This window comes from Anopheles nili, chromosome 2, assembly GCF_943737925.1.
Source record: "Anopheles nili chromosome 2, idAnoNiliSN_F5_01, whole genome shotgun sequence".
NCBI classification, from domain to species: Eukaryota; Metazoa; Arthropoda; class Insecta; order Diptera; family Culicidae; genus Anopheles; species Anopheles nili.
The window spans coordinates 69,827,590-69,853,407 of NC_071291.1; the positions used below are offsets into that span (position 1 = coordinate 69,827,590).

The 25,818-nt window shown below is 48.9% G+C and overlaps 3 non-coding genes across 3 annotated transcripts; 2 read left to right on the forward strand and 1 right to left on the reverse strand.

Annotated features, from left to right (window-relative positions):
• The first annotated feature begins 8 nt into the window (after window positions 1-8).
• Trnar-ccu (transfer RNA arginine (anticodon CCU)) lies at window positions 9-81 on the forward strand. Its single transcript has one exon. It is a non-coding gene; the product is annotated as a tRNA-Arg (tRNA).
• Window positions 82-2,593: 2,512 nt separating this feature from the next.
• On the forward strand, window positions 2,594-2,665 carry Trnap-cgg (transfer RNA proline (anticodon CGG)). The gene has a single exon. It is a non-coding gene; the product is annotated as a tRNA-Pro (tRNA).
• A 13,990-nt stretch (window positions 2,666-16,655) lies between these two features.
• Window positions 16,656-16,728, reverse strand: Trnar-ucg (transfer RNA arginine (anticodon UCG)). Its single transcript has one exon. It is a non-coding gene; the product is annotated as a tRNA-Arg (tRNA).
• Window positions 16,729-25,818: the final 9,090 nt, after the last annotated feature.

Below are 25,818 nucleotides of genomic sequence, written 5' to 3' on the forward strand. Positions count from 1 at the left end.
GTTGCACCGCCCCAGTGGCCTAATGGACAAGGCACCGGCCTCCTAAGCCGGGGATTGTGGGTTCGAGTCCCATCTGGGGTAACCACTCTTCATTGTTTTTTTTCCTTTTTTCAGAATTCGATAGTAGAAAGCATAAGGTTCAAATGTCACAGGTTGCTATGAAAACAATGAGCTATATCGGGATTGCTGCAAACAAGATTAGAAAACGCCTCGGTTGACAATTCTTTGGTTTGACTTGATTACTGATTTTTCTAAACGAATGTTTTGCAGTAGCACTTTTGTTATATGAAGCATTCGATAGTTCTTTTAAAATAAAATCTTGTTTAGCACATCGGGAGACACTCCTACACCAATCTCCAATACGAAGGTACACAAAAGTTGTCCGGTGATACCATCAGAGTCTGAAAGCTCGAAAAAAACGCCACTAATTGTTTGGATATGAGGCTGCTTTTGCATCTTTTTGGGATGATTTCATAACACGCCGTTTCCTGGCTGGAGTGGCTTCAGATGATATTAATTCCACCTGACCGCCGTTTGGGCACACAAGAAAGCCAACGCAAAACATGAATGAGCGAATGCAAACGAGCCAAGCACGTTCACGGATTTGGCCAGCTCTTATAAAAATTCCCAGTCGCCGTTAAGACCGCGAAAGAAAGCGAGGAAGAAAAAGCACCCAAACACCTCACGAAGAAACCAGTTCCACCTCTGGTTTAATTATTTTGGCAACCACTCACACAACAAGGACGTATACCCCCGCCCTCCCTCGCCCTCGGCCATCATCACCATTCTCATTCACATTCGCTTCATTCAACCACCGGCAATCGGGATCCACGCAGGCGGATGCGTGACATTTCAATGGTGGTGCTGATCCGGCTCCACCAACTTTCGTCCGGGTATTGTGCAACACATCCCTCCGCGTTTGAAAGTGCGACACACACACACACACGTCCGGCCAATGAATGCACATTTCTCTAACCGGAACCGGATCGCCGTGCTCGTGCGTTCGGGTTGCGTATGCGCGTACGCAATGGGTCACGCAATAGCACGCGCTCGCGTGTTATGCAGGTGGTGCGTACACGCGTGTCACGCCGTTTTGCGTCACGGCGCAAATCGCTGACAAATTGAGATATTTAGAGAGAGAGAGAGAGAGAGCCCGGCCACCGCAACTACTGCTGCTGTCCACCGTGAAAGCTGCGCGATCAATTTTGTGACGAATGTCCCAGAGTCGATCACGTTTTGGTTCGCGCATTAGTGCCGCTGCACCTTTGGGTTCGCTTTCGGTTTTTGGCCAACACACACACACACGCACCCGGGTGTGGGAAAGGGCCACTGACCGGTGGGTGGACCAACGTGAGGGTGAGTGTGGAGGAGGGAAAGAAAGAAGGAGGAGGTGGTACTTAACTTTTATGGTCCCGCGAGGGACGGAAGCAGTGCGTCGTTAGAAAACTGACGCGCGGTCGTCATTATTTGCAATTTTGTTGGCATTTATGTGGTGCTTTGTTGATTTACCATCGGGGACCAATTAATTTCGTCCGGCCAAAAACGCCCACCCCACACAGCCAGCGGTCGGGGATTAATCGAGCGTGAAAATAATTGCTCTATTTTCCTTTTTCGAAATCAAACTCGCTTTAATGTGTCACTTTAAACGATGGTGTAAGCTTAAGGGAGGATGCAAAAAAAAGAACACACTTACGACACACCATGCACAAACGGGCGTGTGCCGGAGCCGTTTGATGTCCGCCTGGTGTCCCGGGAGGGTGGCAAATCTCTAGGGCTTTGTCCAAACATCTGCCCCCTGTATGCAAATGGCTATCGATCAAATGTGTGCCCGCCGGCACGTGATGGCACCTCGTTTTTGGCTTACTCGCGGCTCTGCTCAGCGGCCATTCTTAATCCATCAGCAGATTAGCAGCACCAGAATCCAGCCGTCCGGCCTTCGATTTGTGTCCGTGTCCCCCGAGGGGATGGTTGCATTATTTTTTGTCGATAAAACTTCCGGCACCGGGTAACAGATTACTTCGCGCCGTCAGTCACCATCGGCCGGTGTTTGAAATATATTTAGCCGATGGATATGGGAAGCAGGGAATAAAAAAAAGCTTTCGCACCGGTGTGCAAGTAGAACCAGACCACCCGTGCCCCAGGATAATCAACGTTCGGTGCTGGTGTTCCATCCTTCCGGGACACTTTTCAGTTGAGCGGATGCATCCCGCCCGGCCAGTGAGTGGGTGTTTTAAAACGGTTATCCACGGTGCGCTATTCGAACCGCACACATCAAAAGGATGCCATCGGCGAAAGAGAGTGGCTTGTTGATGGTGCTCTGTTCATCACATTCTTTTCGGTAATTTTCACACCGTTCCCACTGTTGGAAGAGGAATAATTTTCCCCCTAAAAGCCGGTTAGTTTCTATTAACAAAAAAGGTAACGGCGGTCGAGGATAATGAAAAATGATAGTTATAAATCAACAAAAGAAGAAGTCCATAACCAAGTAGGAGGTGTTCTTTGTAGGTAAAAACAGGCGTACTACAGGCAACTGACCTACTCTCTGTAGACGGTAGTGATTTTAGTATGGCTTGTAGTGACGCATTTGACAAGCGGCTCGTTGGTCTAGGGGTATGATTCTCGCTTCGGGTGCGAGAGGTCCCGGGTTCAATTCCCGGACGAGCCCGAACTGTGGAAACTTTTTTCTCAAAACTCAGATAGTTTCTATTTCTTCTTTTGATTGCACATACCATTTTGCACCCCCTTCCAAATGGTGAAAAGGCTTTTACTTTTATTGAGCATCCGGTTAAGATTGCCTGCCGGTTGCTGGTGGCATACTTTTTCTATGACCCTCCACAACATGGCGGTTTTGTACGGTTCAAGTAAGTTAATGTCCACCGCAAGGTCGTCGAAAGCAGTGCGAGACAAAGACTACGATAGATAAATGGGTAGATTGTCTGCCTTAAAACCTCCACGAGTGGGCCCTGCTCCCCAATTTCCACCCGTTGCTGAACCGGATTGAATAGTTTTAGGGCCGTGTTTAGCATATTTGCTTCGCGCACTTTCTTCCTGCGTTCGCGAAGGTTTTGGTGCGCGTGCCCTCGCCAAGCGGGAAGTTTGTTGCTTTCGATGCTTTGAATGAGCGCGTATTATCAGTGTTATGTGAATAGGTCCACACGTGAAACAAGATAAAGATGGATTTATAGTGATCTCCGCAGCGCAACTACGTGCCTCGTCCACTTGCGGTTACGCGAGTTTCAACCCTCTCCTTTTTCGCTTTCTTTTCGAGTACAGCCGAATTTCATTTCTTTTTCGATACCATATACCGAAGCGGGTTTTGCAAGTGGATAGCTCCCGGAACTGTCTTCTGACCCGTGGCGAACACGCACGGAACGCTTACGCACGATGAGTGTTGATCGTTAGCAAATGTCCAGCGAAACAATGAGGCCGTGGCGAGAGGACCCTGGTGGGTGCCTGACCTATGAGCACTCGAGGTGTTTGCGATGTTTTTTTATGTATTTCACAAACAACTGTATGACTTACTGTTAGCACATCGTTTGGGTGGTTTCAAGATGGGTCCTTTACTTGCACGGAAGCTGGTTGAAAATTGTTCAGCTCCCGTTCGAAGGGTAAATAAATTTCGAGTGTAGTGGCTCGATCCTAAATATGGCTGCACCAGCACGTGGAATATGCATAAGATGTCCATAAAATTGCGGATCTAGTACGCATTGCCAAGAAACGAAAGTCAATGCGGACGTTGCTACGTTAAATGAATCTCCTTCGCAGGGTTGTCAAACTCAAGGATGGCGTTTGCTGGCCTCATTTGTTTGCCCACGAAAGGAGCTCTGCAGGTTTGTAAAACCTTTACATCGTAACGGCTCGGTTTGCTACCCCTTTCGTGCGCGTATATAAATATACATTTTAGTTTCCACGCGTCTCTGTTTTTACCTCTCCAGCATGTACTAAAACGTCAGCACAACGCAAGTGTTGCAGTGCCAACTTCACGTGCCGCATCCACGGTACGGTTACAACCTGGTAAGCCGTCCGTTGTAATTATTTAAATCCACGCCATAAACTTACCCTAATGCACAGTTAACCTCGAAAACCCGACGTTCTCCGTAGAGCAGCTGCGAAACTTGACTTGCGAAAAAAGGCGCCTTGTTCTGCTGCACTCGTAGGCACCAAGCGGCCACGTGCGGATCATCCGATCAGGATGGCGTCTTCCGTGCCCAACATCAGCTTGCTGTTCCAAGGATAGCTTTTTTTGTCTTCCTCCCAACGAGCGCACGACTCTCATCAGACCCCCCCCCCCCGTTCCAGTGAGATCGGTGACGATAAAATTGCAGTAAATCTGCACCCATACGTGCGCCGGAGCGCTCTGTAAACTACGGTTTGATTTGTGAATGCGTAACTTGCCCGAAATCTACGGCTTCCGGTGGTCCGTAAAGGGGAACCGCACTCTTCGCGAGTGCAACACCATGCAACCCTGCACGGCTGGGGGCATGCTTCCGGTTGCGGGTAAAAGTAAGACGGTGGCATGCTGGGGGAAAAAAAAGGCTTTTGCGTGCGCCGTTGGCTCCGGGCCACGGTAGAAGCTGGCCGGTTTTGTTTTCGTCCTACCAGAAGATACCCGCCAAAGCCCATTTTCGGTGCGAAAAGGAGATTTACGGCATATTACCGCAAAACCCGGAGAAATTCCCACCGAAGAAGCCCCCCCCAGCTGGAATGGGTGCACCTCGTCGTCGTTAGCGAAATTGGGCGCAAACCGCAACACACACACGCATACGTGTCCTCGTAAGTGCATAAACGCACTTGCCCGTTGTTTGCATCGCGTTGCAGTTACGTTGTCCTTTAGCTTAAGGCTTCCCTGCTCCTGGCTGACCGGCAAACGCAAAGCGCAGCATGCCATGGAAAAAGCGCACATCGATAAAAACACACACAAACGCACACTAACACCCGACACAGGTCTGACTTATCATGGCAACACTGGCTTCAACCCTGCTTGCGTCGAGGCTGGAGGATACTGAAGAAGAAGAAGAAAAAAAAACGTCAAGGATCTCCAGCCCTTCGCAGGACAAGGCCGGCCTGTTTACGACTTACTGCAGCACTCTTCTTCGAGCGGCCGAAAAATCTCTCCTACCCACCCGGGCGGGTCCTTTCCGCTGCCCAATTATCCTTCCCGTTTGCGTGATGGTGTTTGTTTGCTCTTTGCCACCACACTGCAGATTTTCAATTTTCCCAATGCAGATAAGGCGAACGCCGGGTTTGGGATTTGTTTTTCGGTTGGCTTCTTCGTTGTTTTTGTGTGTGTGTGCTGTTGTTGTTGTTGTTGCTCATGTTGTCCCAAGCTCCCGTTCCAGGAGACCCCGTTAATATTTCTGCATCACCGGGAGCACGGTGGAGCCGTTTGGGAAAGGACCTGCACGGGCTCCATCCGGTTTGTGGTTCGTTTTGCGCCAGCAACGCCAAAGCAACAAGAGACACGTGGAAGGGGCGCTGGCGAATGAATGTGGAGTAAATATTGACCCATATCGTTGACGCGGTGCCTCTGTCGGGAACTGACCACTCCCTCTTCTGCAACCCCATCGGGGTGAGAAGGGCCGATTTTTCCCCCCGGTTTGATTTTTTGCTGCCTTCCGTTCACCCTTTGCAGTGGATGTCGATGGTTGGGCTGGCTTTGGGGCACAAAAATTCGTTTGCGGATTATTTTATTCGCCGCATCGGTAGTCCGGTGGGTTTTTATCCACTCGTCGACGAGGCGCTGCGTGCTGTAAATTTATCGGCTTGATGTTGTAAATAAATCTACCCACCGCGTAGGGATACAGCGCGAGCGAACTCGTCCTTATGGTCATGAGAGTTGAACCAGAAGTGCCATTTTTTTTGTTTGTTTTCTCATCCTTTTCCCGTGGCTCTACGCTCGTAATAGTATCTAATGGACGAGTAGTTTGAGAGCACATGCATGGGTGATGATCTTTTCCACCCGAATCCTGGGTCACGATCGAAACGCGCAACCAAAACGCAACCCCAACACACGGGTCATTTGGATCGCAAACTTTGGTGGTTTTTCATTTGGCCGTAAAACCTCCCTCCTAACTGACACACCATTCGTGATCGCGCTATTTGGTGGGGTTTTGAGTTCTCTTTTTTTTGCGTCACACCTATTTCACCCCTGCAACAGCCAGGACGCGCCCAGGACGACCGCGTGAGAGACAGCGGGATGATATATTGAGCAAAAATGATAACCACGAGCGTGCGTATGTGGTGGTCAGTGTGACAAAGTATAGTCCTGGCTGGTAGCGTTCGTTGGACGCGTTTTTTTTTATTTCTTCGTTGCCGCTGTTGCTGCTGTTCTGTTCCCTCTGCAACCTTTTTCGCACCACGCATAACACCCCAAACGCGACACCTGTTATGGGGATGATTTTTGCACCCTCGCCTCTTTTTTTCTCCTTTTGGCACACCCTTTCCCCAGCCAGCGGTGTAATATGCCGCATTTCAATCGCTCTATCGGCCGTGCGGCATTTCGCCGTGGTGTTGGGCGAGATTTGGGCTGCGTTAGCAAATAAATTATAAAACGATGCAACAGGAGCCACCGTGGGGAGAGGGAACCATGCGGGATGACCCCGAGAGGGGTTGCAGGTTGGCTCAATTGATAGCGGGATGTGTGTTTTTACATCCTTTTTTTCTCTCCCATCTCTCCCAATAGAGGATGTTTTTTTATCTTTTTTTTACTTTCAACATCGAACGGTTTTTTTTTCATGGAGGAGGTTAGATAAAAATCCACCACTCTAACTTCATGGCCTACTACGGTTGGGTGCGTGCGATTTTTAAATCCCGCTCTTCTAACGCCATTGAATTGTGGCGTCATTTGTGCGGTTCAGCCTTTTGTCCGGTGTCAAAAAGTGCGCCACGTACTGTCAAACCGGGCAGCATTCAGACTCTTTCACCCTTTTTTTACGGCACGCACGTGAGAATGTGCGATTTTTAACGGCTGGCGCCAATTTGATAAACGGCCAGTTAGATTATGCTGCCACCGAAGGGCGGCCGGGTGCTTATCGCTGACGTCGGTTGCATCCGATGCATCCCGCAGATAGTATTATTTACGACCCAACCGTAAGTGCGTGTGCCCGATGGCAAAACGCTCGCCATGTAACACCGAGTGGGCCGCAGCCCGATCAGGTCAATCAATCGAAAAAGCTTCGTGACAATCACCCGCAGCGGGTGCAGTGGCAAACAAAAATCATTCCAACATCGAACCGATCGAACGGATTACAAGCGTTGGAGAGCTTGGTAATTTATTTGCCGGAATAAATCAACCGCAAATGGTTTAATTCCCGGGCGCGGATTGATTTTATCAGCCGCAGTTGATCGTGAAAAATTACGCCGTTTTGCTGGCGTGAGGAGCTTGCATGCGTCAAAAGCCTACCAAGAAAGTCCTTCACTTTTATTTATGAGCAGCTGAAAGTGGGATTATTCGATGGAACTAACCAACGCGGCTAAATGGATTCCGGTTTATTACGGAATGGGGTTTTTTTTTCTGCGCCCATCCTCATCTTTAAGGCTTTCAAATCGGCCCTCTACGCGCGATCGGCATTAGAAATTCCGCACGTAACACTCGACGGACCGTCAAAATGTCCGCATGTCCTGCGTTGCCAGTACGAGATTGATGCCAACGGCACCGAGCGCGTGGAAGTTGTGACATAATTACAGACGTGCTCGGGCGAGAACGCGGATGGCGTAGAAATTCGTGCCGTTCTTAAGGACACTCGAGGAACCGTCCGCCGGCGTGTTTAACCCGGCTCCGAAAACTCCAAAACTCCGGAATTCAGCACGCGTCTTCACAACGCCGGCGTTCGTCGGAAAAACGGACACCAAACGGACGACGGCAGGAAAACTAAGGAAAAACCGAGCGGCCAGCGGCCAAAACCCGGTGCTAAGCAAATGTACTCCGGGGCTCGGCTGGTGATCCTTTTGCATCGGCATTCCGCCGTATGGTTTGTTGGGACGATTTTTCTCCGCCGGTTAGGCGTGTAGTGGCATAAAATCTGATATGTGACACACTGCCCGAGCCAGGACAAGCCTACATTCCCATTCCGGAAGCAACCCTGACACGCAGGCCACCCCATTTTCCCACCAACCAACCGGGTGGTGAGTTTTTCCGATGATTGGAATTTTTATCATCTCCACAACTTACTCGAGATCGCCGGCCCGGTTGGTGGCAGATCGACGAGAACGCTCCGCTCCTTCGAGATTTTGCATAGGCCGTTTGTCTTCGGATTTGCGGGCCCACTTGCCCTCAAACCTCGGGTCCCCTGTTGGTTCAGCTGTACTTTTCAGTCGAGGGTAGCAAATTTTCCTCCTCTAAAGAAAACGGCAGAACAACGAAGCAAAAAAAAACGGACAGCCACCCAGCAGCTCGAGAGAAAACAATCCACCAAAGGCCGGTCGGCCGTTCGCACGTTCAAACGGAAACAAGGCACGTAGCCGGCCCGGTGGCGACAGATATTCGGGTTTCCTTCCTTTCGCCGGTTTCGGCTTCCCTTACGGATTGGGGAGGTTTCCTTTTTTCCTCCCTACTATAGCCGTCCCTAGAACGAAGGCCTCGAAGGCTTCCATCGCCGCTCGCGTTGCTGTCGGGTGCCTTGTTAATGGTGCATCGGGGCACTCGGGAGATAAATTGATTGTTGTAAAATCGCTCCCCACTTTCCCTCTCGTGGCCCCTCTGGGGAGGTTTCCATCCTCCAACCGGTGGATGTTCGATTGGATCCGCCGCAGACTCACTGTCGTCGGCCGTTGGATTGTTTTAGCTACGATTTTTCTTCTTCCATCGAAAGGAAAGCAGCCAAATAAGACAAAGCGCACCCGCGGGGCCCCCTGGAAGGAAGTGCCAGGAGAAGCTCTCACGAGGGGCACAAATAAACCCGGTGGAAATGGCACACCAGTTTTCGAACGAATTTTTAATATCCCAAAAACCTACTGAACTCCTGTGGCGGAAGTTCAGCTTCTTCCAAACACACACACGCAAAAAAAAAACGCTCCCTCCCCAGAAGCGTACGCAATGCGTTTTCGTGTGAATGATAGGAACCTGCCGCCGGTGGCCATCCTCATCCGGTTCCGCCTTGAAGATCGGCTGCCGGTGGCTGGCATAAAAGCGAACTTTTTTTTGCCCCCAAGTACGGGGCCCGGATTGGCGGGCGAAATAATTTATGGCCGCGCGATTTTCGATCGGTCGCAAATTTTTCAACGGCCTTCCGATTGCACGTATTTGCTTGTCTCTGAGCTTTCTCTTTTTTTTCCCTCACAATCCCTCTCTCTCTATCTTTCTTTCGTTCGTTCTCACGCAGTCGAGGATGCTCTGGTGGGTTTTTGACATGCGAACGGCGTTCTGGTTGCCCGAAGAACAACCAGACCCGGTCATCAAAGTTGCAATCGAGTTGCTTGCGAGTCGCCCCGAAGCGTCGCTTCCGCTTTCCGACAACTCGAAGCCAGGCTGCAACGGATCAGCAGATTTTTATGACAATTTTGTCGAAATTAGTTTTCAACACTCGAGCTCGTCGCCAAATTTACGACCGACTTCAGCAGAGTCGCTGGTCGCCGGAAACCAAACAGGCCACGGTGGTGAAAAGTTCGAGCACGCTTCGCAAGCCGCACTGCAACGGGGGAAAACTATTTCCACAATTTAGCCTTTCTTATTTTACGATTGTGCCCCGTCTTCTTCTGCGGCCCTCGCGGACCGACCCTCGGGTGTGTGCCTTTGAAGTTAATCACCGATGGAGATCTGGAGAGCTGTTTGTTTGGCAGTCATTTGACATTACTTTACGACAGTTTCGACGCAACTGCCGGGCTTTGGGGTTGTCCGGCAGCGGGCGGAAATTGATTCTCAGATTGTTCGTTGGTGGAAGCCGACCTAGAAGGGGTATTTAATTTGGACCGAGTGGGGAACAGCCGTTTCGTTGGGTTTTGCTGAGAGGATTGAACCTATAAGGCTGCAGTCTGGCATGTCCGACAGCCGATGGGCCGGTATGTCAATCGTACGTATATAACACAAAATAATGTAGCTGATATATCGAGCCTGGAGGTTGTTTTTTTGTTTGTTAATTTAGGTTGTATTTAGGACATTTTTGCATCCTTTTTGAATGTGTTGGAATGTTGTTGACGATAATATTATTCTGTGGGTTTGGAAAAACTTCACCACAGCTTTTTCGTATTTTTTCTGCTTCTTTTTATGCTCGAGAAATAGAAATTGAATCAACATTGATTACGTGAAAAACACGCCGCAAATTAATACTAACCACAGTCTCAATCAGCACCAAACAGGGTGAACGAACTAAAAAATGAAAATTTAAATGAATAAAGCAGAGACAAACAAACAAAAAATGCGCAAACAAAATAAAACGATAAAATTTAATATGCCAAACAAAACGGATAACTCGCTCAGCCTGCCACACGAACCACAAATCAGCAGCGAGCATATTGCATTACTTCACTGTAACCGATCGGCATGCAGTTGAATAATGCACGCCAGGAACAAACAAACGGCCGCGCCCTGCCCATCGGTTTGCGGGAGGTGGAATTGCAATTCGGTCAGCGGGTTTGAACCGCGCGTTGATCGAATTTTCCGACGGAAGTGACAAAAAAAAACAAACACACCACAGCCAGCCAACACGGCACTAAAGTGAACGTGGCTTTAAATAAAACCATCGCGATGGGTCGTCGAAAAACACAAACACCAAACCCGAACCGTGGTTGGGCCTCTGCAATGGAATTAAAAATCCGTCCCCGCCTCGACACGACACGTGATAATTCGCACACTCCCAGCAGAGGGAGAGAGAGAGAGAGAGAGAGCGAGAGAGTGAGAGAGAACAAACGGGGTGAGCTGGCTGGCGTGGGTGGCTTGGGCACATGTGCAACAGTCCCATTTGTCGGCGTTCAACGATTCAATAAAAATGTATCACTTACCAGCGTGGCAACGGTGGCCGGAAAGGACATGAAACGATGCCACACTCCTTGCTGGGAGGGATGTGGAAAACCACCCTCACGCTGGCAAAAAAAAGAAAAATTACCAACAAAACACTCGCAAACGGAAAAGTCGGCTTTTCTCCTTCCCACGGGTTTTTTTTTCGCCTGCACGGGGATTTGTTTGCCAGCCGTTCTTCCAGGCTCGGTTTCGTACGTCGTCCTGCCTGGGAGGATGCGCAGCGAGCGGCGTGTTTACTTTCGGCGCGTAAGGGCGACACATTTTGGGCTAAGTAAAATTTAGCAAAGAACCCACACGGGCCCGCTCTGAGGAAGCGGGCAAATAAGAGGGAAAAAAAACAAACCTCCGAAGGGCTTCGGCTAGGACGCGAACGAAAGAGAGAACGCTACCAAAACCGCCACCCGCCGGAGCGCAGATTGTTGCGAAATTTATTAGAAGGAATAAAAATCACGTCCTTGTCATAATTTGTCACACAGCTTAAACATCACAGATTTGCGCGAAGTGCGCTGCGCAGGGGGAAGAAAAAAAACGCCCACCCCGTGGTTTGTGGTTTCGTTCCGTTCGCCCGTTATTTTCGTTTTCTTTTGCCCATTGCTGCACCGGGCCTAAGTGACTCGCCAAACAACGCGACCGAGGCTCGTGGGCTTTGGAAATGATGTGCAACAGGGGTGGGTGGGGTGAATAAGGGAGAGGGGAGCATGAGAAAATTTATGATTGCATTTATGGTAATGCTGTAAAAATGTGAAAGAATCCTCTGCGGCTGTTGTTTCGGTGTCGCCTGCTGCTGGCGGTTGGATTCAGGATCGGGAGTGAGAGAAAGCAAGAAGGGGGGGGGGGGGGGCAGATTTGGTGAGGAAGAGAAGGGTGCGGTGTGCCTGTTTGTTTTATTCTTTTATCCCGCTCCAGGGCTTGTTTCGTGGGGGAGGAGAAAAAAGGCCCCGGTAAATGGGAGCGCGAAGTTCACATGTGGAGTTTCCCAACCGAGCAAGTGGCATTTTCCGTGGCTTCAAGAGGCACTTCGAACCCTCCCATTGTGGTAAAGAAAGGGGAGGAGGGCACACGTGTGTGTGTGTGTGTGTCGAGGGAAAACAGGACGCAAACTTTGTGAAATGCAGCCATTTTTGCTACGCTTAGCACACACGTACACGCACGCGGTGTGCAACCGTGGCGCATTAGGCTAGCTTGCGCAAAAGGCAAACAAAACTAAGCGATAGTCTTTGTCGTACTCTACAGTAGAACAAGATGCGACTGGATTCAGGATTTGTTTGCAGTTTAGTAGTGTTGAAAGTGTTAAACTTACCTTATTTCTCATTCGATGCTCCAACCGCTTTTTGTGCCGTTGTTGATTGTTGTGATTGATTGTCGTCACATGCTGATCTTTAACACCGCTTTTATCGAAAGGCACTTTAACGCTATTACTCACTATCGCTACACACTCTCTTTTGATCACAAATTTGAGACTATTACACCTCCATATTCAGAAGGGATGCACAAAAAGCACTTGAACGGGTAGACACTTTTCTTCCGGCATGATTCTGAAAGGAAAAAAGCGGAATATATCTTCATTAGTGCATTATGCAACACATTATTTGAAATTATAAAAAGCAATTTTTCATTTTGGTACAAACAAATTGTGAAATTTGAATAATTAAATAATTTTCAACAGCTTTGATCACAAAATTCTCATGACGAACATAGAAAAAGCATACGAACATAGGACTTAAGGCATCCTTTGAAGAAAGAATCAGAATTCTCGATATGCGTGATTTAGTCCCCAAAGTCAGACGGATGAAATCATTTCATTGCTTCTTCGCATTTATGTTTTTATCTTCTTCAATTCCCCAAAGCAAAGGTACATTCGTTAAAGAGGTTTGTTGTTCAATCGGTTCACCTGACGTGATCGCACTTGAAACACGATTTACGCATTTTGTCAACCTTATAATCATTGGTAGGGAGAGTTGTTTTATCTCTCGTCAAAACGTAACTAATAAATATTATACCATCGTAATTTATAAAACAAAAAAAGGTCCTTCCAACGCAAAGCAGAAGGCATTTGTGTGGAAGCAAGAGCGCGAATGGTAATCAGCACATTTCGCTTGCTTTTGTTGCGAATGCGTGACAAGAAACGCGCTGCCTGAAAGGGAACAAGGAAGCGAGACGCGTATGAGTTAAATTTACTTCCTCCGCACGGGTTCGATGCACTCGGGCTCCTGGCCAAGATCGCACGAAAAGCGGTAGCAAGCTTCCGGTGCCATCGCAGCCCAGATCAGCGACAAACTGCACACCAAGTCCTCGTTCCACAAGGGAGTTTCAGCCGTTCCGTTGTAACGCTGGTAAAATTACAAAGCTCACGCCATTTCGCCCAAGATGGATGTCGTTTTTATTTCGCTACGAGGCGAAACCAAGACGCCGATGGCGACGAAGAAGAAGAAAAGCTCCGGCATGAGAACGGTTCTCGTCCCAAGTGGGCCGCGAGTCACCGCGCAGCAGGCAAACAAATGACTGCAGTTCATAAATAATGTCCTCGCACACCAGCGTGCACCACTCGGTGGCGGTGGTATTCGGCACGCACACCCAAGCCAGTTGCGAAGGAAAGTTTCGTCCTTTATGTCCTCTTTTCTCTCTCTCTCTCTCTCACACACACACAGACACAGACTTTCCCCCATTGTTGCTCTATTTTCTTTTCTTGGCCCCGCAGGAAAACGACCCTAAGCGACCAACGATCCAGCAGCGGGTCAGGAGTGCACCGTCCAAGAACCGGATGGTGGTCCCGTCGGACAAGCGGATCGATCCGCAAAAGTTTTAATCATCGCAAACGGGGAACAAATTAATGAGAGTTCAACTTCCTTCCTGGCTTCCGGGTTTCCGGCTTGCAGCGGCCGTACGTAACATGTTTGGATAATGAGTGCATTGCCGGTATACCGGTTGCACCTATTATGGCCGGTGGGTCGTTGCTGAACTTTGATTAATTGGAACCGCCGCGCAAATGCAAATAATTATTAGTTTTCCCCGCGGCGTGGCTTGGTATCGGTCGCACGAGGCCCGTTGATTGAGATATTATTTTCAAATCAACGGTGCCGGTTGATTGTATCTTGGACGTTTTTATTTCCGTGCCTAGACCTTGCGCGTAATAATAGTAATTTTCCAGTATTTAAAATCAGGGGAATGGAAACTAGCGTACGAGTAAAATATGTTCCTTTGGTTGGTTCAACGAATAATGGTGAAATTTCCAGGAAAATGGTAAAATCCATTTCAAAAGCATATAAATCGAGGTCTTATTTAAATTTTGATAAGCATTTGTAATCCCAAAACACATAATAACGACAACAAAATCGATAAACTGTATTACCTTTTAATATGCAATATGCTAAGTCAAGATAAGTGCCACAATATCAGCAAGAAAATTGTACTGGCATAGAAAAAATGCATAGTAGGCCATGAACGGGCAACCTGAAGACGCCATTGCCACGTTATAGCCAATTCCAATTCGTCCAAGAATGTGCAGTCATAAGATTGCTACTCAATTTTAACGATATATGGTCGATCTTCCGAAACCGATCCATTCCCATTCGTTCAGGTTTCAACCCTCCATTCGGTGCCGGCATGCGTGGTTAACCGATGCGGTTAAGATTATGAGTGATTAATCCCTTCGGCAGTCCCTTCGGGCCCGGTGGCGGTTAGAGTGATGGCGATACAGGTCCGAACAGTAAAACCCTATCGAACGTTCGATGGATGCAAACATCAGCTACTTTTTGACTAACGATGCTGACGACACACACACTGTGACCGAGAGTGGCCGCATCTCGCTCAGGGAAGTGGTGGCCATGTCGCAGTCCATTAGAATATACGCGTACGTACGGGTTCGACAGGTGCGGCATAGGAGCTGCTTCCTTCTCCCTTCGCTGCCGGTAGTGCCGAAGACCGCAACATAATTTCCCATTCAAACCTATGTCTACAAGAACAATTTTATGCCCCTACCGGTCGTAATTTGAATGTTCGCTAGCGCCAACTGCAAAGCTGTATCAATTCCGGAGACCTGTGTGCAAGCACACGTGTGTGTGTGTGTATGTGTGTGAGTAGGTTGAGGATCAATGAATAATAATCCCCGTTTATTTACGCCCTGCTCGAGTTTTGCTCGATTTCCTAACACGCCATGGAGGCGCATGGTGGCTCACGGAAAGGCACGGGACCGTAGGGCCTTGTTCAGTTTTGGGAAGGGCCACAAAATTGCCCATCCACCCGGTGGAAGGGACTACACCGGGGGGGGGGGGGGGGGGCACGAGGGAACGAGTCAGGTTCGAGTCATACAGCGCGTGCTGGATTGAGTGGGGAATTTACGATCGAAACCATAACCACCGGTAATCCGCACACCGGCTGAAGCGGCCATTGCACGCGTTTCTTGCATGCGAGCGAGTGTATGCGTGCGTGAGTGTGTTGGTGTCTGTGTATGTGTGTATGTGGTACCTTTGCGCTCCACGGTTGGGTGGCAAGTTATCCGATAATTTCCCTCATTTCCGTGCCAAAAAAGCGGATCGCCGTGGTCACGCATTACTAGGCGCGTCCCCTTTTCCCTCCTGAGCTGATGTCCCTGATTACCTCTACTCCCTTAAACCCTCCCCACACAATCCCCCCCCCCCCCCCAACAACCTCATCTGTGATGGCGCACTTCCTGACATGATGTTTTTAACCCGCCGATAAACATGCGGTCGGGTTTTGTTTCGATCGAGTGATAGAATGCTCGCTCGGTGGGTCCGAGGACGAAGGACGAAGCGGAAAAGCGCTGCGAGGGGTGGAGAGAGTGAAAAGGATCGTAAAAAATGGTGCGCCAAAATCGTAAACTTTCTTCCGGGGGGCGCGCGCGTAATCGCGCTTACATCGTGCAGAATGGCCGCGAAATTCGCAATGTAACGATCCGGCTTTCCCGCTGTTTCGCTAATAAGCCCTTTCGGTGTTTTTTTGGGGTGCGAGGAAAACTAATAGGACCCTCGAATAACGGGAGCTGGAACAGGGTTTTGGCAGGCCCCTACCTTCCCTCGTCGATTATAATTATAACGTACTTGAAGCGAGTCCTCGGTACGAGCGACAGAGAGAGAGTTGGTTGTTAATTGAAAGGATCGTTCCGAGGGCTTAGCTGTGCCATCGGTCAAGGTGAGCCGGTTTGATGGGTGCGCTGGTTGAGCAGACGGACCACCCATTAGCAGTGCTGGCCGGCCAGACTCGATGGGGCCGTGGCTCTGTACGTGGTGATGGCCATTGGCGACGCACAGTTTTTGCTAATAAGCTGTTTTTACTAAGCAAGGGTCCGTTTAAGGACCTCGTTCGTGACCGATGTTCGTGCTGGCAGCGAACACGGAACCGGAGACGTCCTTCTGTTCTGCCAAGACGGATGAGACGGACAGCGTGACCGGTTATCTTCTGCCGACGATCAGCAAAATTCAATGAATATTAATTTGTTTTATTAAATCTAAGGAGACGAATGGCCGATTTTTGTTGAAGAAGTCAATGTTTCCTCTTCATCAGACCTTCCATCGTGGTGCTGGAATAAATTGATGCTGAAAATATTCACCAGAAACAGCGGCTGTGTATCGAACGAACCGAGTGATGCATAAAAATTATCTATGCTTTCTTCTTCTTTCATTCATTTTGTACTTCAACTCTTCTCCAGGAAGGAAAACGACAAAAAGCAAGCTTCAATCGCACGCGACCGTGACAGGACTCGAACCTGCAATCTTCGGATTCGAAGTCCGACGCCTTCTCCATTAGGCCACACGGCCGTTGATACTAAGGAGACCACAGGTCCTTTTTGCTGTCGGTGGAAAGTCCCATTTTCCCGGTCGTTTTCCCTACATGGCAACATGGCGCATGCGCCCGGCTGACGTGCCATACCCGGAAGGCGACCAGACGATACTCACGGCACTCATTCGCCGACGTGGGCACTCACAAAGGGCACTCCGATCAAAAGGATATGCACGAAGGATACTCAGGAAGGTAATGAGAATTCGTAGAAGTGCATACCGGGGATTGATTGACTTGAGATGGTGTTGTTGAGGAAACCAGATAGAAGAAGAACGTTCGAATCGTTCAGTAGAAGCTAAACAAATGTGATCATGAGTTTTAGAGATACACCACTGAAATTCTGAGCTACTCATATTACTATTACAATCTTTGCTCGACGAATAAATTCAAAGGTTAATCTTTACTGATTCGCTCCCAAAATAATGTCCAAAATGCCCCTTGACAAGCTGTTTCCAAAATGAAGAAAATGTATCGTATTTCTTCCCTCGTGTTTCCTATTGACCAAAGCGATATTTCACCAAACTGCAAAGTGAATTGAAACCATGCATGCATCCACTCCACCCCGATTACCGGAGTGAAAAATTTAAATTTAATCCTCCTGTCTCACCCATCTAAGCACACCCCAAATCGGCCACCACCAATCTCAACGGACATCGAACGGCGCGCGCGATTGCGTCGCGAAAGCAATCAAGCTGAGGGCGTCTCGGCTCGGCCATAAAGACACAAAAAAAATAAAACAACCCGAAAGCAAGACCACCAGATCCACCAGCTCCTCGAAACCGACAGGGCGGTCCCATTTTTACGTGTGTTTATGTGCGGCCAGCCCGAGAACCATAAATCAGGACCGGGGTCGTCCCGTTGCAGTGGGAAACTTTCGGGAATCGCTCGTCCTTTGCGGAAAAGAACCCACCGTGGCGCAAGCAGATGCATCGGAATGCATCCGTCGTCGCGAGTGCACTTTGGCGCCCATTTGTTTCCATTTGGAAAAAGTTTACCGAAGAAACCGAAACAGCCTCCCCGTCGGAGCAACGGGGCGACATCTTCATAAATCGTGGCGCGTTTTCCCGGAAACCATCGGTGGGGTTGGTAATATGTGTATCCGAGACACTCTGCCCTGCCAGGACACGCCCGGTGGTCGGGATACTGCAGCAGCGCGGCAGTAATATGCCGCAGTCCGCAGCCCTTTTCTTCACCGCGCGCACACAGATTCAACAGATTCCATCTCACGAGGTGGCGTGCCACACACGCCCGAAGGGAGCTAAAGTGCAGAGGCTTTGACACATATGTGCAGAATAATAAAATGCCCAAGTGGATAAATATTTTATCAGCACAACGAGCCGCGTTGGGTTGAAGTCAACACGCTCGTACTCGCAGGCCGCCGTGGTTGTAGCTGTTGATGTGTACCACACCGCCCTGCCGGGGTTGGTTTATGTGTTGCAACATCCTCCCCGGTGTTCGGTGGCCATTTCGAGACAGATCTCCCCGGACTCGCACTCGAGGACTTTGCACGTGGTGTGCGGCGAGAGCGAGAAGGTGTCCGCGGAAACGCTTGTCCGACTGGACACGGTTCCAGTCTCGTATCGGTGTGGCGCATCATGTCGATGCCCTCCCTTCAAGCTGATCGCTTCAAACTTCAGGGGAAGAGTGGCCAGCTGGTTAGAGAGAGGTGGCATTACTGCAGGGTTGGTCCTTGCGCCAAAAACCACGGCTGCAATGTTGCGCCAGGACCGCGGTTTTCCCACCACCCCAGTAGTAAGATGTCCTTACGCCTCAGCTCCACCACCTGCATATGGGACCCGAATGCGACACAAAATTGCGGTTCGATGATGTGTCGTCATAAGCGTATAATGTAAATCAGATGGAGATGCCGATCCGATACGGCACCGGTGGTGGGCTAATGTGCCGCCTGGATTGACCGCCCGGGACTTGGGGATTTCGGGAAGGACTTCTGGTGTGTGTGTGTGTGTGTGCGCGGCTGCAAAACGAGCGTTTGATCGTGTGTGTGTGAGTGTGGTCTCGCGTGCAGCTAGGGGTTGTTTTAATGCCGAACTGCACCGTCAGACTGCAAGCTTGAGTGAGTTATCTGTTCAGGTGACTCCAGGGAAACACGACCTCTAATGCACCAGCAGCCGTGAAGCCTCAGTGAAGCTCGGGCAATAAAGGAGCAAAAAAATAAAAATCCCACAAAACCGGTGGCACCGATTGCGGTGCTTTATTTCGCCGAAGGACACCCGAAACCGACCGGAAAGTTGTGGCTGCGAAAGTAACCCTCAGAAGCTCATTTGTGGACGAGCCCGGTCGTTGGTCACTTGCCACCAAAGTTTTACCACCTCGGGTGGATTGTTTCATTTCCGCAACCGCGTCAGGGGCGACGTCCGGTGGTCCGTTCTCGGTTTTAATGCGCCAGGGACCGATTGTAATGGTTTCGGTTCAATGATCGCCTCGCTGCTTCTTCTTCACGCGCCGTGTCACGCTTCTTTTATCACTCTGCTCATTTTCGGCCCATTTTGTTTCATTCGGTGGCTCCGTTTGCTGGGTGGCAAAACAAAAAGGCCAAAGAAAAAGAACCACAACCGCTCGATAGCGCAAAGTAATAATTCATACATTATGAATCACGCAAAAAGTACACTGGCCTTCGGATGGAACTTTTTTTTCATGCCGATCTTTCCGCAGGACTTCCAGAAGGCGACAGGAGACGGTGAAGCGAGGCAAGAATAATTCACCGACGACTTGAAACCGGCCAAAAAAGGAATCAAGCGAATGAAAATGGTATAACTCGGGCCAAACCGAATAATCACCCCGGGTTTGGGAATTATCATACGTGATGGTGTGTGCAAAATCGTAAGGATTCAAATTATCGCACGCTCCACTTCGGTGCTTCGGTAAGGATTCGGGATTTCAAACAAACCCTGGTGGCTACTATCATTAGAACCGGTCGTTTTGATTTGTTGCTCAGTTCTAGTGGGATTTAAATTTGACATAATTTGCGTCCTATTAGACCACCCGGCCTACTTCGTGACTTTCGGTAAGAAAATGACGTTTATTTTTCTCCTTCAACTTTCGGACCACGCTGTTGATGAATTTCCTGCCGCACCGTTGCAACTGCAGTAGCAGCGAGCGACTAATATCTTGCAGGCACGATGGCCATCATTACATTATGTTTAAATGCATGGCCGTAGGCAAACATTCCGGCCAGTATCAAGATCGAAAGTAATAATCGAGCACCCGGGTGGGCATTATTGGACGAGAAGGGCACACTTGAAGGCAATTTAAACGCCATCGTCATTAGCAGCTTGTTATCAGGTTTCAGGTTGCATGTTTCAGGGACGTGTGTTTTGAATGGCCTCTCGAGCGGAATGGCTCGAAACAATTTGTGCATCCCAGGCACGGAAAGCGCGCCGGCCGCACTCTTGCCACGAGGCAGATTTGGGAAGCATTTTTCACTGGAGTTGATTGTGTTTTTTTAATGCAGTTCCGATGAGACTTTCAATGAAATGGTCCGATAGGGAAATGTCTTTCAAAGCCATGTAGTTTTACTTGACGAGCTTTATGTGGGTAGTTCGTAATGTAAAAAAAAACTACTAAACCTATTTGCATTGAAATTATTATACTAGACGTGGACAGTAATTTAAAAAACTGCTAGTGTGTAATTCTTTCAATTGGATACTTCAAATGAGTAAACGCGTAGGCAGAAATTTATATAACCTCATTACTCATTGTATTGCTACAATCCTCTTATATGAATTATATGAATTTAGATGATGATATCGCTCAAGTGGTATAATTCAAACGCATGTTCATAACATAGGTATAAATCAATTTATAAAGTCTACTGGTGCTGATATACGCTTATATTCTTCGCACCAACCAATTAACCCCAGCTGGTGGAGGGCAATTTGTCACGGCCCATACAACAAATCATGAATTATGGTTTATGCAACACATTTTACCCTTCCATTTTTTCATCAAGGTTTGCTCAGCACAGCATTGAAAAAGGCAACTCATATTTCAGGGTCCATTTTTCCGTCTACCAATGATAAGCCTGACCATCGAAACTGATTACGATGCAACCAAAAGCGATAAATATAATCACCTCAACCGGGCATGTCTCATTTCTCCCGGGTCCTTATGGAAAGAGTCCTGCCAGGACAGTGCCAGGATCAACAAGACGCTTAAGCTGAAGGTTGAGGTCAGTCAGCGCCGTTTGATTAGCCGTATTTCTTATGCCACAAAATTGGCTCGCAGACGGGCTTCCTCCTCCGTCGAGGTGCATTGCCGATAGCAAGGATGCCTCCTCCTTCTTCAAAAGAGAGAAAATGAAAAATGGCGTGAAGACTCACAAAAAGAAGAAAGAAAAAACTCCACTAGCACGAGGCCAAAGCATCGGTTTTGCGGGGTTCAGAAAATCGTTTATGAATTTATGTCCTCCAACAACGAGCCCCGAGGACAGTACACAATGGAACGCGCGCTTCTCGAGGCAACGCCGCTGCAGATGTTGCGTTCCGTTGCGTTGAAGCCCTTCAAGATGCCGAACGAGAGAACCGTTTGGCTTTGCAGCAGTAGCAGCAGCAGCAGTGGGCTTAAGCCGTGCCTGATTGGGAATTTATTGAGCGCCGGAATCGATGCTGGCGGTTGGGGGGTTACTCTTTCCTCTTTTTTCCCTACTCCACGCCTCCACGAGAGAAACGTAGCCGAAGGACTCAAAGAATGTCCACCTCCTTCCGGTTTTCCGTTTCCGTTCGAGCCCAGGAAAGCGGGACGGACGCTTGCAGGCGAAGAATCATAATCGTATAATAAAATCGTTTTACCGCATCGTTCGAAAATAGTTGGCGAATTAGAAGGCCCCCTTCGGAAAAGCACAACCCCGGTGGATGGGGTGGAAAACTCACGACAGAAACGAAAAATGGCAGCAGCAGCCTACTGAGTTTCGTGCGTTCCGAGCGTTCATTACTCGATTGCGTCACGACACGGAGAGGATCAGCGTAGGCATTTAGTGTGCCATGATTCGCCGTTCCTTTCGCTCCACCTACTTCCCGATAGTTGCGTCTCGCTCGCATCGGTAGGATAATTTTCATCGTGAAAAGGCGGAAAACACCAAGGCCCCGTTCCGTATTCGTGCCCTTCACGTCGACTGGGGATTCAATCGAACTTAACGCGCGCCAGGGGGTAATGGTGGTTAAATGGGGAAGGACGGAGGCCAACGGCGAAAAGGATTTCTTTTTAATGCTTCTCGCTTCCATGTCCCAACTCGTCCCAGCTCCTCGGGGGCCTGTGCTCCGGCACGAGTGAGTAGTAAAATTTTATCCCTTTTCTGTGAAACTTTTAACACGCCTCTCATCGTGATTTGCATGATCGCAATAATCAACCGCATCCTGCGAGCGGTGAAGCTAATGCCCGGCCCCCGGGCAATCCTCCCGTTCTAATCCGCTAACCCTTTAGTGTGGCTACGTGACTGCGTCGCGTGGCGTGTCCTTTTTCTCTCACCCAACCAGGCGAGCCCACGGAAACGGCTGTTCTGCACCACTTTTATAATGCTCGTTTCGTTGAGCTTCCGATCGGAGTCACATTTGTGCGTGGCGCGTATGTGCCGCAATCCGATCCAAACTTCGTCCCGATGTTTCACAGTCATCGCGGCACTTATCATCTCTCTCTCCGCTATGAGTGTGTTTTATTTTATATGCCACTGTGGCTGGTTGCCGTTTTTATCATCGCTGGGTAAACACGCTGTGAACGGGGATTGCGCGCGAGGAGGCACGCAACGCGTCCTATTGTTATCTTCATTTTATCTTAATTTCCATCGCGCTTCGAAGTGATGCCCTTCTTTTTGCCACTTTATATTCAGTACGTCGGTATGTGGTTAGTATGCGATTTGCGCTGCCGCGATAGCATGGATGCAAGCGAACGGAGTGTGGTCCGTGTGGCGAATTACTTGCACTTTCGAATGCTTTGTGTTTGCCGCAATTTGGGAAAGCTTTTCGGGGAAACCATCGGTCTATGATGGCGCCCAATGTGTGGAAGAAGGGCAGGTTGGTATATGATAAATGGGAAACTGTTACGATTGGTTCAATGCGTAACAAATGCTAGCAGCTCGTAATATGCTAACAAATGTACGAACTCATATCAAATAGAGACTAGAAAGAACTAATTTGTGCTTAGATTACACGGATTTTAATAAACATTCTAACTTTAGCTTCATTCTCCATTTACCCTTTCCTTAAAGTTATTGCTAATAGTACTATTTTGTTTCAGAATTACATATTTCTTTGTAAAGGTAAGCATGGACCCTGTTATTCATAAAATTGCATATCATGAGCCTAGAATAACCTTTGACCTTTAACACCGCGCTAGAGAAGCTACAACCCACCGAGAGCACTCTTGCTTTTCCATTATTCAATTTCCTAACCAATCTAAAAAAATGGATAAAACCTCCCAGCTCAGTCTGTCAGTAATTTCCACGCTAATTCGCAACCCTTCGGGACGCAACCCAGACAGCTTTTAGGCCGCCCACGATTGCGTATCCTTTTTTCCCGACTCTCATTAGCCGCCCGATGGACGCGTAAATGATTTCCACCTGCCAGCTGATGGAACTTTGACGGGATGATTTACTTATTCCACCGACCTGAAGCCACTCCCAAAGGGACGCAATCAGACGGGTCAGGAATTCTGACCCGCGAACGCGGACGTGCAGAGTATGCGTGCGATCCAGCCGATAGGACGACGTAAAGTACCTGACAGCTTTTGCCTTTCCGACCATTTGCCGCCCCGGGGTCGCGTTAATGAAACCGATCCTTGCGCTCAACTCACGCCGTGATTCATCGGGAGCCGCGTGTTTCGTCATCATTGTTCATGCGAGCCTTTCGGGCGCGCCGCTGTCACTGGTTCATGCATATTTATTGATGCTGTAAATGCGGCCCCATCAGGCTCGATGGGTTGCATTTACTTCTGCGGTCGCCCGTGGCCACCGATGGGACGAAAATGTCCCATTTCGCCTGCACAACAGCGCCCTTGCAGTGTAGTAAACATGCACCGAGGCACAACGATAGAGAGAGAGAGAGCGAATGAAAGAGACAGCGCGAGTGAGGAAGGACGACGATGAAAAATGACAATTTTGCACCCACAATACAACGTGGCGCAAAAATGCACCCCATGGTCGGGTTGCTGCCGAAAGGCTTAAAATGGTCGACGACGAACGCGTTCAGCCTCGCGTCCCGTTGCACCATAATAGGGAAAATGTGTGCAAACTGCATTCCAGTGCACATTCATCATCGGCGCGTTGAAAGCTGCCGTTGAGCCCATCGTTCAGGCGTTTTTGGAGTGCGTCGGTGAAAGAGAGATAGCTTTAGTACCGTTCTCTTTCTCATTCTCCCTTCGAGTGCACCTTTTCGGCACGTAACAGCATGTGGTTGCAAACGACACACAAAAAGAAATAGGCTGCTTCGATTGATGCCGAGCATTAGAGTCCGGGCTTAGATGGAGCGGATGGGACTTCCTGATGGCGATGGATGCGTCGGGATTTCGTCGGGTTTACGAGGCGATGAAGTGGATCAACGTATTATCACTTTCAGTGTCGTCTGGCCTAGGGAGAGGACGATGCGGCATGTACGCGCGGGTGTGTGGGATGAATGCCGAAATCGGAGTGCCAGACAAACGATTTCACGTTCCTTTTCGAGTCCAGCTCGAATGCACGCTGACGTCAGTGTGCCAATTGGGGAATTGGTGAATATTTAAATGTCGATGCGTTTTTTTTCCTTTCAAAAACGAATGTTACTTGCAAATTTATAATTTACTAAATTCAATTTTTACGGCCGCTGAATTTATGCCTTATATTTCAGAAGCAAAAATATTAAAATGTTGGTGATAAGTTTATTCAAAAGATGCTTACAGATACAAAAAGAAAAACAACCTTTCATTTTCAAATTTCCGCTGCATATTTTGAGTATGACATGTTCACTATGACTTCACAATATTATGCTCCTTTAAACAATCGTCTTTTAAAGCAGTATGCTTCTCTTTTCAATGCTTTTACGAGCTCCAGTTTTGCGCGCGAAAATTAGTTCCACCTCCATTTTTGGGTCCCTCCCCCCGTCACACACGTGCCGCTCGTTACACGGACGATAAATTTGCCATCAAAAGGCCGCCTTACTCGCCTTTTGCGTTTAATTTATGCTTTTCCGCGAAATCGAAACGGGCACCAGAAATCATTTCTTTCCCAACCGGGCACCCAAACAAGCCGTTCCATAAAAAAAAACGTCAACACAAAAGCAAAAACCCTCCCAAAAATGATAACCGGCGTTGAACGCGCTCGTAACCATTAGCGATACACGCCCAGACGCTTCACGCGAACGTGGCGTAAGCGTTTCCTTTGAACATGTGCATGCGGACGCATCGGGCGAACAAAGCGCGTACACAAGCGAGAGATAGTTTTAATTGGCGGTTCCTAGGAATGAAGAGAAAAAAATGGGAAACAAACGAGCAAAAAAAAAACAAAAGAACCACCCCACCCGGTGGCAACGTTCATCCCACCCTGGGAAGAGGCTGCTGCCTTATTTTTATTCCCCATACTCACGCACCCGAACACGTGTTGTTGTGTTGTGTACGGGTACGCGGTACCGTAAAGTAGGAATCTAATTGCATTTTGCGACCCGCGCCCTTCCCTTAGCCCTGGGGACCAAGAGGGCCCTAACACAGCCGCGTGAAAGAAGACCAAAAAAAGAAAAGAATACCACTCCCAATGTGCGTGCGGTGGCGTTGGGGTTTTCAATTTGCACGCGAACGCGCCGAATTTTCGCGAGACCAAGCGCGGTTTCATTTCAGTGCCATGTTCGAACACGCGGCCCGCCTCTCGATAAGGGACGAACCCATCGTCCTGCCGAGTGGGTTGGGTTTTTGGGCGGGCGCGTGACAGCCACCGCTGATTAGCGTCAATAAAAAGTTGCCAATTTTAATTTCACTCATTTTGCACTCACCTGAACGTTGGTTCGTGAGCCAGCTGCACGCGCACACCCGGTGGCGTAATGGTTTGGTGACTGGTGGGGGGGAGGGTTTCCGCAAGGAAAGGGAGGAAATAA